Source organism: Pteropus vampyrus, unplaced genomic scaffold, assembly GCF_000151845.1.
Source record: "Pteropus vampyrus isolate Shadow unplaced genomic scaffold, Pvam_2.0 Scaffold79, whole genome shotgun sequence".
Classification (NCBI taxonomy): Eukaryota; Metazoa; Chordata; class Mammalia; order Chiroptera; family Pteropodidae; genus Pteropus; species Pteropus vampyrus.
Genome location: NW_011888860.1, coordinates 5,891,517 through 5,904,888, shown reverse-complemented (window position 1 = coordinate 5,904,888; position 13,372 = coordinate 5,891,517).

Below are 13,372 nucleotides of genomic sequence, written 5' to 3'. Positions count from 1 at the left end.
AAAAGATACTAAGTTCACAATAAGTTTCAAGAATCTTAAAAAAATTGAATTTTAACATTACTTCTTCTGCTTCTAAATTACTTATCGTTAACAATGATACATGCAATAGCATAAGATTAAAATATAGTGAATATATGAATGTTGAACTTATATTGGATGACCAAGTATCTGAATAATTTCTTTGCTAAACAAAATTTAAGTGTCGGATAAATTTTAAAAATTAAAATTTTATTAATTCTTTTTCTTTTAATGTACCCATGAGGATGTCAAAATTCAAGGAATTCACAGGACAGGGAACTTCAGAATCTAAGGAGAGCATGTAAATAGACTACACATTAAAATTATTTGTTGAATGGTTGAACTTGATTGCTCACTTTTTTGGATTACAGTGCTGAATGGATAGGGAGTCATTTAGAGTCCTTATAACATTTCTCTCTCTCTCTCTCTCTCTCTTTTTTTTTTTTTTGGAAGGATACAATAATAGATGATACCGAATATCCATTTGCTATAGAATGTATAGTTCGCACAAACTCAAGCTTAATTATAAGGTGTGTAAATTAGTAAGAAGGGTAAGTTGTTTCACATGTGTATCCCATGAATTGTTTCATGTTTCATATTCGGCCATAGATTTGACTTGCAGTATAGAGTTTTAGTGAGGGGAGCAATCACTTTATATATGACTCTGAATAACCTTAAGAAAGTATGAAGTGAGAAGGTATAGATTTAAAAAACAGATAAAAAATTACTAGCAATTTTCAGAAAACTCCTTTCTTTTATAAATTGACAACCCATACTCATTTATCTCTTAGAGTAAACATTTCTCTAAAGATCCTGGATTACTGGACAGTAAAAGAGAAGACAGAAAATGTTAAAACATTAGAAGTCACAGGAAATCCAGTCAATAATATTTATTAAACATTTACTTTCCATAACGCCCAATGTAGTGCACTATTGGATACAGAAAAGAAGTTAAACATTTGCTCTCAAGAGATTTACCATATACTCAAATGAGAAATAACTTCAAGAATGTTGAATAATATGAAAAATTCGAAATAAGTAATATGAATTAAGAGAAGAGATAAAAATGTTGATGTTTTGTAAAACCTTGAACATGAGATGACTAAATAAATAGAATTATGCTAAGTCCATGTTATAGGCTTAATTGTATCCTCCTGTAATTCATCTATTGATGTCCTAGCCCCTAGAACTTTAAAATGTGACTGTGTTTGAAGATAGGGACTTTAAAGAGTTAACAGAGGTTAACTCAAATGAAGTCACAGGGTAGGCCTTAATCCAACATGACTGGGGTCTTAATAAAAAGAGGAGATTAGAATGGACACACACATGGAAGACCATGTGAAGACATCAGAATGACTTCTATCTATAAGGCAAGGAGAAAGGCCTCAGAAGAAACAAACCATATTGACAGCTTGATCTTATACTTACAGTCTCCAGAATTGTGTGGAAAAAAAACTCTCAAAACAAAACATGTCTGTTGTTTAATCTACCCAGATTTTGTACTTTGTTATGGAATCCCAAGCAAATGACAGGAGACAACTGGAAATATGGGCCAAAGAGACCTGACATGAATGGTCTGCTGACTATTAAGAGATATTTACCTAGAAAGAGGACTTCATGAAGGAGATAAAATGGAAGTAAAGAAAATTTAGGGTATATTGTGTTTATATCAATTTAAGAGAGATTCTAATGTGAAAACAGGAAAACTAAATTGAATTAAAATTTAAACTATAGAGGAATTGAATAACATGAGTCGATTTATATTTATTGAGTTGAGTGCTTTGTTTATTTATTTTCATTTTTCTTTGTGCTAATAAACACATTTAAAACATTGATTTATTTGGAATCCAGCTTTAGCTGAATTTTCTACATTTTGAAATATGCATAAATAATTGGTTTTGTTTCTTTTTAGGATTCAAATCCTCAGAGACTGTTTAAATTGCATGAAGTCATGAAGTTAGATGTGACTGAAAGTTGATGATGGTGCTGCAGAAATGAAATGAGTTTTGCTTAGAATCATTTTGGCAGCATAGCATAGAATTGTTATCTTGAACTTGTCTTTCCAAATTAAATATTCTAAGACCAGATAAAAATTATTAAAAAGAAATCTAGCATATTGAAGGACAAAATGGATAAGTGGTTAAATATTCTTAAGTTATCATACAATTATATGTCACAATTTTGGCATTTATTTCGACACTGCTTTTCTACAATGCAGAGATTACTAAAAACTTTAAGTTCATTTTCTGATTCATTAATATTTTAAGGTACTTGAGTATTTAAAACTTTGCCATTGAGTAAAACTATTGTATCTCTTAATGAAATACAATGTTCTAGTTTCTTTATATTGATATGGTCCATTTATAACAAAGTCAGAGAATTATGCATTAAAATGGCATCTAAGATATCTAACATTTTCCCAGTATAGAAATATTTTCAACTGTGTAACTGACAGGTAATTATCTACCCTCCAATAGAAAATCTGCAAGGTTAGGTTTTCCACTATATCACAATATAGCCTTTTGAAAGTTTTCTAAATCCTGAAATTTGTATTTTCAAAATATGATAAGCTGCTCATGAGATATAGCATGATTTTTATTTGTTCTTGAATCTCTAAAGTCTATTCTTAGTCCATACTGGTAGCTCAATAAAAATGTGTGAGATTAAATTGAATTAAATTAAATTGGATAACCAACCTAAGATTGCCTGTCCAGAGTTCAGCCAAGTTTTTGTTCTGGAGCAAAGTTGAACATTTCTGTTTTCTGCCAGAGTTCCAAGAATGTGTGAAAGGCTTGTGGTTTCTGTTTTATTCTTAAATGTCCTTGTGAGTCTAGCCTATTCTTAACTAAAGTCAAGTTAGAACATTTACTGATCAAGTTTTAACTTGAAAGTGTTCAGTGTAAGCCTTGAAATATTGCTTTATCCTGGCTCATTTCAGACACAGTATTTGGGTGCCCTCTGTATCTTCCAGCTCCTATCGGTTTCTGTACCCTCCCTGTACTGAAACAAGAATAGACATAGAGCTAATCATAGAGATTAGTGGCAGGAGGCTTACAAATAGATATCAGAATGTAGTTTATGAAAGCTGTTAATGAAAATATTTCCACTTAATTTTAGTCATCAGCATAACTATTCTTGTGCCAATAAAATAATGCCTTCTTCTTGAAAAGGTAAGTACTTTTATAAAAGCATATTAAATCCTGAGAGACTCATGGCTCAAATCCTTATATACTTTCTAGAGAAAGAACTTCATAGGTTAGTAAGAATATTTAAAATGAGGCCTTTGAAGAAAAATACCTAATAGATTAAAATTTTGTATCTGGGCCAAAGGAATGAAGTACTTATAAATTGATATTCAGATTGAAACATAAATTAATATTTAGGAGAAGAATTTAGGTCAAAGAATGAAAAGGATATCTCATATACAATTTTTAATACATTAAAAAAATTGTACTTAAGCATATATTTGATCCAATGCTAGAGATGTTATTCAAACAGCTTTGGAAATTATGCTATACAGAAAAATGTGTACTAGATGGCAGTCTAAGTACCCTTTTCATTTGTCTCAGTCTGATTTTTGGATTCCAATCCATGAGTGAGGGAAAAAAGAAAGTATTATACATGATTTCACCAAATAAAAACTTTCATTATTATGTAATAGCACAGTGTTTAAAAATTAAGCCAACGAGCTATGATTCAGGTTTAAAATGAATAATGCAATGCATCTTTTACTGGCCTATCATCCAGAATTGGAACTGTATCTAATGTAAAAATATCCTTTGAGACACCTTGACACAAGTTCAAATTGTGTTTATTAGATTCTTAGTACCTGTTCCTTTATATAAATTACTCATTGCTTGTTCTCAGTGTCTAATTCTAAATAAAGCAATGCTAAACTGAAATTAGAAGCAAAATACACAGATATTTTAGAATTTTGGGAGAACTTACAGGACTCTGAGGATGCAGGTGCAATCAAATTGCAGTCATATCTTAGATTATTAGTGAGCGTTTTAATTATCTATGTAGTTTTACGTTGCCTTACAGCTAAAAAAAAAAAAAAACCCGTTATTTTTAAAATCTTACATTTATTTTCATTCTCTCTTCCAGATTGGTGCAGACTCTTTATTCTCACTTTCTTTATATATTTACCTTCTTTTCAGATTTTGTATCTTTTTGTGAATGTTCTACAGGACCTATACTTAAATAGAAAGTCAAAGTCATACCTTTAAAAGACTATTTTTCTTTCATTATATTTGATCATAGTCTTGTCTTTTGGTTATTTTTACAGAAGGTGCTTGTGAGTGTTGGAATCATTTTCTCATATGTAATTCAAGCTGACTGTTTAAATCTGATTTGCATACTTGTTTTTAAGATGTCTGGAAAGCCACAGATAGCCCCTTAGTGTCATTCGCATAAAAGCCCCAAAGCTCCAAGTTGCTGGGCATTTGGCAATTCTGGAAACTACATGTCCCAGGCTAGTGAAGATGCCAAATTGTTTAGGGGGAGTGATAGACCTTCAAGCCAGAAGATGAGAAGATGAGAAGAATAATAACTAACACTTCTTTAGAACTTACTAAATACCAAGTATGAAATAAATGCATTACATAGAGTACTTATTTAAGATTTAATCCTTTGAGGTAAGTAGTACTATTAATCCTACTTTATAAACCAATAAATTGAGGTTCAGTTTGGTTGAGCAAACTGCCTAATGTCATAGAGGTAGTACATTCTGGAGCCAAAGCTCGAATCCAGGCAGTCCAGGTAAAGTTTCTAAACTGCTTCAAAATTTTTACCCACAAAATTAGACTGCCATAGTCTAAATTCCAGGGTTCAAAGAACTATAAAGTTTTAGGTAAACGTGATACTGGAAATTAATTTTAAGTAACATAATCGTGGTTCCTGATAGTCCAGTGTCAAAGAAGGCACAAAGATTCATGTGCATTCGGAGTACAGTGTCTAATTAATCCCAGGGACTGATACTGGGAGGAATTAGGCAAATTGACTGACAAGCCAGTTGACAATATACAGCAGAATACACAAGTGCTTATCAGGAACAGAGGCAGAAGTCTGTGAACATATGTAAAGAAACCACAATACTATACTAGTTGTACAACAAATGACTGATTAGGAGACCCCACTTGCAGGTTTTTAAATTTTCTGTGCACAATTTAAGGAGAGAAATAGTTCCACAGGCCTCATTCCGTAGCAATAGTGCCACTGTCCGCTTCTCACTTCTTGGAAGCAACCATTTGCTGCTCTTATTCTTTTAGTAACATTTCCTGTTTTCTAAAATTTTACAGTGAGGTAGGTTGCTAAGAAAGGCCACTGCACTGAGAAGATCCAGGGCACCATTACAGAAGGCACATGTAAAAAGAGGTCCATCCACATTGTCATTTACAATTTTGCCCCTAACGTGGTGCATTTTGCAACCTGTGTGGCCATATGAAGAGATCCTGTTGGGTGGGACTGTTTCTATCTACTGCTGCATACCAGGTGAATGTTTCGATGAGGCATCTTATGCTGCTTAGCTCTGGAACATTTTCTTGAATTGTTTCGCCCTTTTTTTTCTTTCTCTCCATTTTTATAGTTTCTTTTTGTAACATGTATTCTTAGGTATTAAGAACTCTAGCTTGGTCCTCTAATTATTTTCTTATCTTTTCTATTTTTATCTCATTGTTTTACTTTCTGGGAGATTTTCTCAAGTTTATCTTCAATTTATCCTTAGTTGTTTTTTTTTCCCCCCTAATATCATATGTTTCTTTTCAAATGACTCATTTCTTTCTTCTTGGAATGCTCTTTTTTTTCAGTATATTCTTATTTCTCATATTTTTTTTCTAAAAACATGTATCTAAGTTTGTGTGAGTATGTGTGTGTGTGTGTGTGTGTGTGTGTGAGAGATTTTCTTTTCACTTCATAATCTCCTTTCTCCATTACTTGTTTTTGTTTGCCTTGGCTCTTGTCTTTCACAATAGAGAGGTGCCTAGAAGTCTGCTCATTTTGACTATGGACTCATAGTTAAAAGAAGGATACTTTTTAGTCGATCTATGCATATGTTAAACAGTATGAGTTTCCTTACAGGGTAATCTAACAGTGCTGTTTATTAGAAAATTCCTTGATGTGATTACCTTCAGGACTTTTCTCCTGGGCTGGCTAGACTCCCAGGGAAACTTTTTCAAGTGGCTAGAAGGACATAAATTATGCCTTTCAGTTCCAGATCCTGGTGTGATAATATATTTAGTGGCTAAATTTTATCTAAATTTCCTTGTTTTTAGTATAATACTCTGGTTTTTAACACAGGTCAGAAATATTTAATTTGTCCTCTCTTATTAAACCACCAATTATCTACCTAGTTGGTGAGTTGCTGTGTGAGTGTGTGTGTGTGTGTGTGTGTGTGTGTAAAGTAGTAGATCCTTAGATATGCAGAGGAAGAGGGTGTTTAAACTGTGATCTGGGGGTTTAAACAGACTTTCAACTGACTTTTCTGATTTCATTCTACTATATTTACTCCAACTTCCATAAAGACCTGATACTGCCAACTCCTGAGTCATTGGTTTTTTGGTCTGCAGTGGATCATCTGAGAGATTCTCGGGTTTCATTGTTGCTTTAGAATTCCTCTTTCTGAGATAGAACTTAGATCAGTTTAAGCAATTACTACTTTTTCATCTGGTTTTAGCTTCTAGCAAGTTTGTCTCTTTGTTCTTTAGTTTAATACTCTTTTAAAAATATATATTTTTTTAATAATACCTCAAGAAGGAGTGAAGGCTACTGCTATGTTAAACCTGTTATCATTAACCAGGTGTCACCTAGTTCATTTTTTAATGTATTCCTTTTGAGTAAGAGTTAAAGATAAATCATGACAATGTACTTCAACTTTTATTAATTGAGAATATAGTGTATATTGATTGTTACCACATTAAAGTATTATAAGCATTTACTCTCACATGTTATTGTGATATATTTATCATATACAAGATTTACTTTTTTATAGCTTCTACATACCTCTCAATTTTTTTATGTATTAATGCATGTTGTACATTTTCCACTAAATTTTTTGAACTTTTTCCATATTTAATATAAAGTTCATCTGGGCCATCTTCGTGTCTGCTTTCATTGACTATTTCCTCTCTTGATCATAGAACACATTTTCTTACCTTTTGTTGTTTTTATTGTTGGTCATTGCTTGATTTTGTTAAGAAAAATATCTTCTTTTATGAAGGTCTTGGTACTTTTTAAAAATTTATTTCAATTAGGGTTCTTTGTGTTGTCAGCACTTCTATGAAGTTTTTTAAATGATAATTTTATAACAATTGTCTCTTGAAATTTTTTACATTCAAATGGGGGCATAAATCTTGAAAATTATTCTGAAAAAGTGAATTTTTAAATGCAATGTGTATTATCTACTAACATGTAAACATATTTTCACATTGAAAGGTGGTGATGGCTGTAGCCTTTGTAACTTTTGAGGTGGTATGGGATGGAACAGACAAATGTTGGTGTGAGATTAACATTTTGTCCCCCAATATCAACATGAATGCCCATGGTAATTTAAAAGAAAGGTGTTATACTTGAATACAGATTGTAAAACAGCTTGACAAAGAGGACTTACCACCAGAGATGCAAGCAATTTATACTTCTGTTCATAAGAGTTTATGTTCATAAAAGTTTGCTTCAGGTTTTCAATATTACAAACAGCAGTTGAACTCTTGATTGCATGCAGTTTTTAAGTATTAAAAAACTGATGTTGATTTGGATCACATAGGAAAAATTTTCAAAAAATGGAAAAAAACCTTATGTGTGTATATATGTTTATTTTGTAAAAATGACACTTAAAATTGAAAAATCTGAACCAAAAAAATTACAGATTTATGAATCATGTCTATATTGTTCTTTTATCACAGCCTAAATAATGACTTTCCAAGCTCTTTTCAAATGCATCAGCTATATATATGAAATTGGAATTAAAATAAGAGAACTTAACAAAATTACATACTTCAGCTAGTTCAGCAAGCAGAAATTGTTGGCACCATCATGCCAGATTTTTCCAAACTGAAGCTGCCATGTTTTGTATTATGAGCAGTTCAGCAGCCTTGTACATCTGTCCCTCCCCTCCAATTTAATTAGATTGTCTGTTGCAGGCAAATCAGACTGTGTCTTTTTTTTTTCCCACCCAACTGCTATAAATGCCAAGTCAAAATATGAATAAGAGGAAAACAAGATGTTCTGCAAACATATGCCACTTTATTGAGCAAAAACATGATAGGTGGATCTGCGCACACTTTCCATGAGAGATGAGCAAAGTGAGGCCTTGAGAACAAGGTTATAAAAGGGTCGGATTGATGCTATTGTCTTTGTTGGCTCCAAAAGAGCAGGGGCTTGATTCTTCCCCCCAAGCAATCTTGCTTTGATGCTGCAGACAACACAGATTTATGATTACACGTTCTCCTACCATGAAGGAAGTGAGAATCACAGTGGAAGAAACACAAGAGATAAATAAGCTAGAGATTCTTGTAGAAATTTATAGTCTTATATGTTTGGAATTCCTGTGGATGGTTTGAGTCATTATGGTCATTATGGAGCTAATAGGTTGCTGTAATGCCACATTTTAATCCTTTTAATAATTTGTAATAAGGTTGAAAAGTAGTTGCTTTTACAGAAGGAGAATGTTATCTACAAGCAGCCATTAGTTTTATTCCATGGAGGATAATAACTGAATTATATGGGTTACCTTTTTCTAGATTATTGTCTGAGTTAAACAGTGATCCATAGAAAAAAACTGAGTCCTAAAGTTTAGTTTTACAGCAGGAGAAATTCAAAGGTAAAGCAGTAAAATAGAAGAATTCTCAACAGGTAGTAGGTAAGTAAAAAGTAGTGGTGTGTGTCAGGTAGTTGACTGGGAGCAGAGGCCTAGACACAACTCTGAGCACTGTGTAAATGAAGTCAAGCAAATGAAGTCCAAGGCTGAAGGAAGGCATGGAAAACAAGAAGGTCTTAATTATTAGAGAAAGGTTACCTGAGAGTTCTGAACACAGTTCCTCAGTAAATAAGTCTGAAGAAGGGTTTCATGTTTCCGTTGGACTTTATGAAGACACCCTGAAAAACTGGGTCTTCCTTTTTGAGAATCCAAAGCTACACTCGACAATCAAATTATCCCACTTCTCTCTTGAAATTATGTTTTTCTAATAATTGTAATATACTGCATGAAGCTATCCAAACTGTTCTGATTCCTTTGGAATGTTGGCAAAAAAGTTTATTCAAATTGAAGTTACCGTTTGCATTCATTAAAGAAAATGTGGATTTTTTTTTTATCTTGAGACTTATCATCTTTTAATTTGGCTTTATTATAAGCTTATGCATTTAGCAGATGAGATCTTTGAACTCAAAATATGCCTCCTCACTGTTTCTTCTTGGTAAACTTCTTATCAGCATACAGTATGGTACTTTTTTTATGAGCCCTCCTAATCTCCAAAGAGTCATTTACTTCATAACAACTTTTGCACACAATTCTATTACAGGTGGTATTATTTCCAAGAGGTCATTCACATTTAGAATTATGAGGCCAGTATAGTTCTGAGTTAATGAGGAAAAGATAGATATCCGAATAACTACCGGCATCTTGGGGACAGAAAATTACATATCCTAAGTTCACCTTAGAGGTAGACCTTTTTTCCCCTTACATAGGCTGGGCTTGTCTGCAGAGAAGGTATCTGCTCTATCATCTCATTTCATCATCCTCCTCTTAGGATGGGTGTCAAAAAAGGCGGAAAGGAAGAGCTTTCGACATTTCTCTTTGAGAATTCCATCCTGTTTTTTGATTTTTATTTTGTGGGATCTTAGCTTCTTATTACAGATAATACCTGGATATGTGGCACTATAAATGTTCTCAGAGGACAGATACTCCTATTATCTTGGACACAATTATTGAATTATCTATTTGTGTCAGCATACACAAATCAAAATATGAGTGTGTACTCACAAACCCTTCATAGCCAATTGATGAAAGGTAGAAATTTATAACTCAAACAAATAATTATACATATTTGATTTGCCTCATATTGAAAGATATCGAAATTTTCTGGGTTAAAGAGAATTCAGAGTTCCACCAATGGTCCTACCTTTGGATAAGTAAATTAAGATATTTGAGAAGAACTTGTCTATTGTAAAGATGTCTTCTGTCTGGAAGATAAAGGAGAGTAAAATAAGTTAGCCTGAGTATCTTTCTTTTTAAATCTGCTTGGCAATTTCCCTTTGTCTAGTATATTGAAATAATATTTGTAGGTATTTGTACTGAGAACATGGTAATTTTTGGATACCTTTTTTTTGTAGAATGAAGGGTTGATAACTTTAGACGAGTAAGACAATTGTTAGTTTAAGACATGTTATTGTGTCTTTATTTCAGGATGTAAACAGTTATTATTTTTCGTTTGCAGGTAGAGGGCTTTGTAAATTACAAAGCTGTTGACCTGAGACCAATTAAAAGTTAAGTTAAAGATTTTTTTATCATTAAAATGATGTTAAAAAAATGCCGATCTCTTTAACAGACAAAAACAAACAAACAAACAACAACAAAAAAAAACCCTGAATTCAAGAACTGAATATTAATAGCTACATTATTTGAGATAAGGGTTTAGTTTTGCCAGGTCTATGGGCTTGCTCATTAAAATCATATGTTGAAATATTTGAAATAATTTTTTATCAGAATTCTGGCACTTATTCCTGAACAAGAAAAACAAGGCACATATGTTAGGCAATGTGCTAAAAATTCAAGTTTTGTGGCTAATTTTTGCATTTTAAGTATATACATGCCACACATGCCACAAAATTAATCTGTAGAACCATAAATGAGTGGAGGATTTGTCATTCTTCAGAGAATTCAGATTTGTCTCAAAATCCAAATTTTTAAGAAGGCATCTCCATTATATAGAAAATTTCTTACCCAATTTTATGCAATAGTGAAGTGTTCTATTTTTGAGTGATTGATATTATCAGTTTTTCCGAAGCCATAAAAACTCTTGAAACAAATATACTACTTAGGAAAAATAGTATTCTACTTTTAGGAAGTATAAATAGTTTTTGAGGATGCTAAAAGATTAGTTATATCTTTAGATAAGCCCTAAGAAGAAAAGAAGACAATATTGGACAATGAACCTTATCATCTTTGTCTTTAAGAATCTCTTTCATGTGTTTATTTTAGTGATAAAAAATTTATATTAACAATGACATTTGAGCATTGCACTTCTAATAATACCTCATACTATAAATATTAAATAAGATTATGTTCTCTTTTTGATGAGAGAATTCTTTGACTTCCCATGTCTCTTGATATCAGATCCTCTATATACCTTGCTTTGACACATAATTTCTCTCACCAAATTCATACCATTTTACTAAACTCCATTGCATTTTCCAATAGTTCACCTCCCTGCCAGAGAGCCTTATGTGATTATCCAGATTCACATTTATTTCTTTGCACACTTCTGAAATGGAACTGTGTGTGCATTCCAATTCTGAATCCAACTTTCTATAATGGACCACCCAACTTATATTTTTAGTGGTGGCTAATTACACAGACCTTTGTCTCCCAACTCATCCTTTTTCAACAGATGGCTCATTGAATTTACTCATTATGTCCTTCATTGTTAGATCTAACATGTATTTACACATGGAGACAAAATATGGTATAGGTATTTGGAAGAGAAAATTAAAAGATTTGAGGATTTAGTTTTATACCTATTAACTCTAAAATTTACATATAAAAATAAATCTTATACTTCATGTATTTTTTCTCAAATGGATTACATCTTTCACAATTTTTTGGAACATTACTTTTTCTGTCCAAGTTCTATTTCCTTTCTTTTAGTTTTAGGAACAGCTCTGATAACTTTCCACAGAAGCGAGATCTAGGATGTCCTAATCTGAGGAACCCTAGAGATTGGCACATGCTTCAAGTCGGTCCATTCAGAACATATTGTGGAGATTGACCTAGATGTATGGTGAGAAGTGTTCTTCTGAAATGAATGCACTAAAGATCAATTAAACCATGAGTTTCCAGGGGATACATTTGCTACTACATGGACAGAATCACAACGTATAATGAAACCAACAAAGAAAATAGAACCGATAGATGGAGAGAAAATTTCAAGGCCTATCTGACCGTCTTCAAATCTCTAGATTCAGCTTTACTTAAAAACTTTTTTTAAGTCTTTAACTTTTCAGTTATATAAACTAAATAATATTTGTTGTTGTTGAAATAAATTTTAGTTATGTGTTTGTCACTTGCAACTAGTATTTTAATAACCAAAATTTCTATAATAGAAATGATGAGGATGATAATGATGATGATAATAACAAAAGCAACAAAATAATAGAGATTTGCTTAAGGAATTGTTTTCTTCTCTTGACATTAAAATAAAATTTACAGATTTTTTTTCATTTTTGTTATATTTGAATTGTTTTTTCTAAGCTGAATTTTCAGAGACATCGCCAATGATTTCTCATATTATGTAAAATATTATACATCATGCTCAATTCTCCTGTAGCAGGGATATCTTTAGCATATGAATGTATGGTTATTTATTTATTTATTTTTAATGTTCAAGAAGAAAGTGTCAAAAGAGCACTACATTTTTTAGATGTTGCTACTCCGACTGCAATCCTATTTTTAGGAAGAAAAAAAACACAGAGACTTAATTGTAGATCATTTTTGTGAACCTCTATGTAAAATCCTCTGATTCTGTCTCTGTTTTATTACAGGTAAATGGTGGTAATATCTAAAAGACAGGGAGTTAGTACACATTAAATGAAACAACATGTATAGAAACAATTGTGCACTTGACACATAGGGAGGCACTCATTTATATTTCAATTCTTGTTGCTTTAAGACCAGAGCCAATCTGAAGCAGAGGGATAGAACACAAGAATAATGTAGGATTTTAAAAACATAGAGTTAATGTCTAGGTCACAGTTATTAATAAAAATTTAGATTTGTTTTTCCCCAAGTATGATCTGCATTCTCAACTACAAAAACAGAGCACTTTTATACGGAAAGGTGAAAAACATGGCATTCTTAATGGCAACCATGGTTTTACCATTATAGGATGACATGCAGGCTTCAAAATGATTGATCCGTTAGGACTTTGCACACTGTAGAAGCAAAACAGGAAAGTAAAGCTCTTGTTACACCCCTACAGAATACCAAAGAAAGTGCATATAGAATTTACAAACTTTAAAACTACTTAGAGACAGCTAGTAAACTTCTTCCTCACTTCCCACTCCCTATGACTATAATGGAATCTACCTATTAAAACACAAAATGGTGTATCTAGAGTTAGTTTTACTTCTGAAGGAATGAAATAAC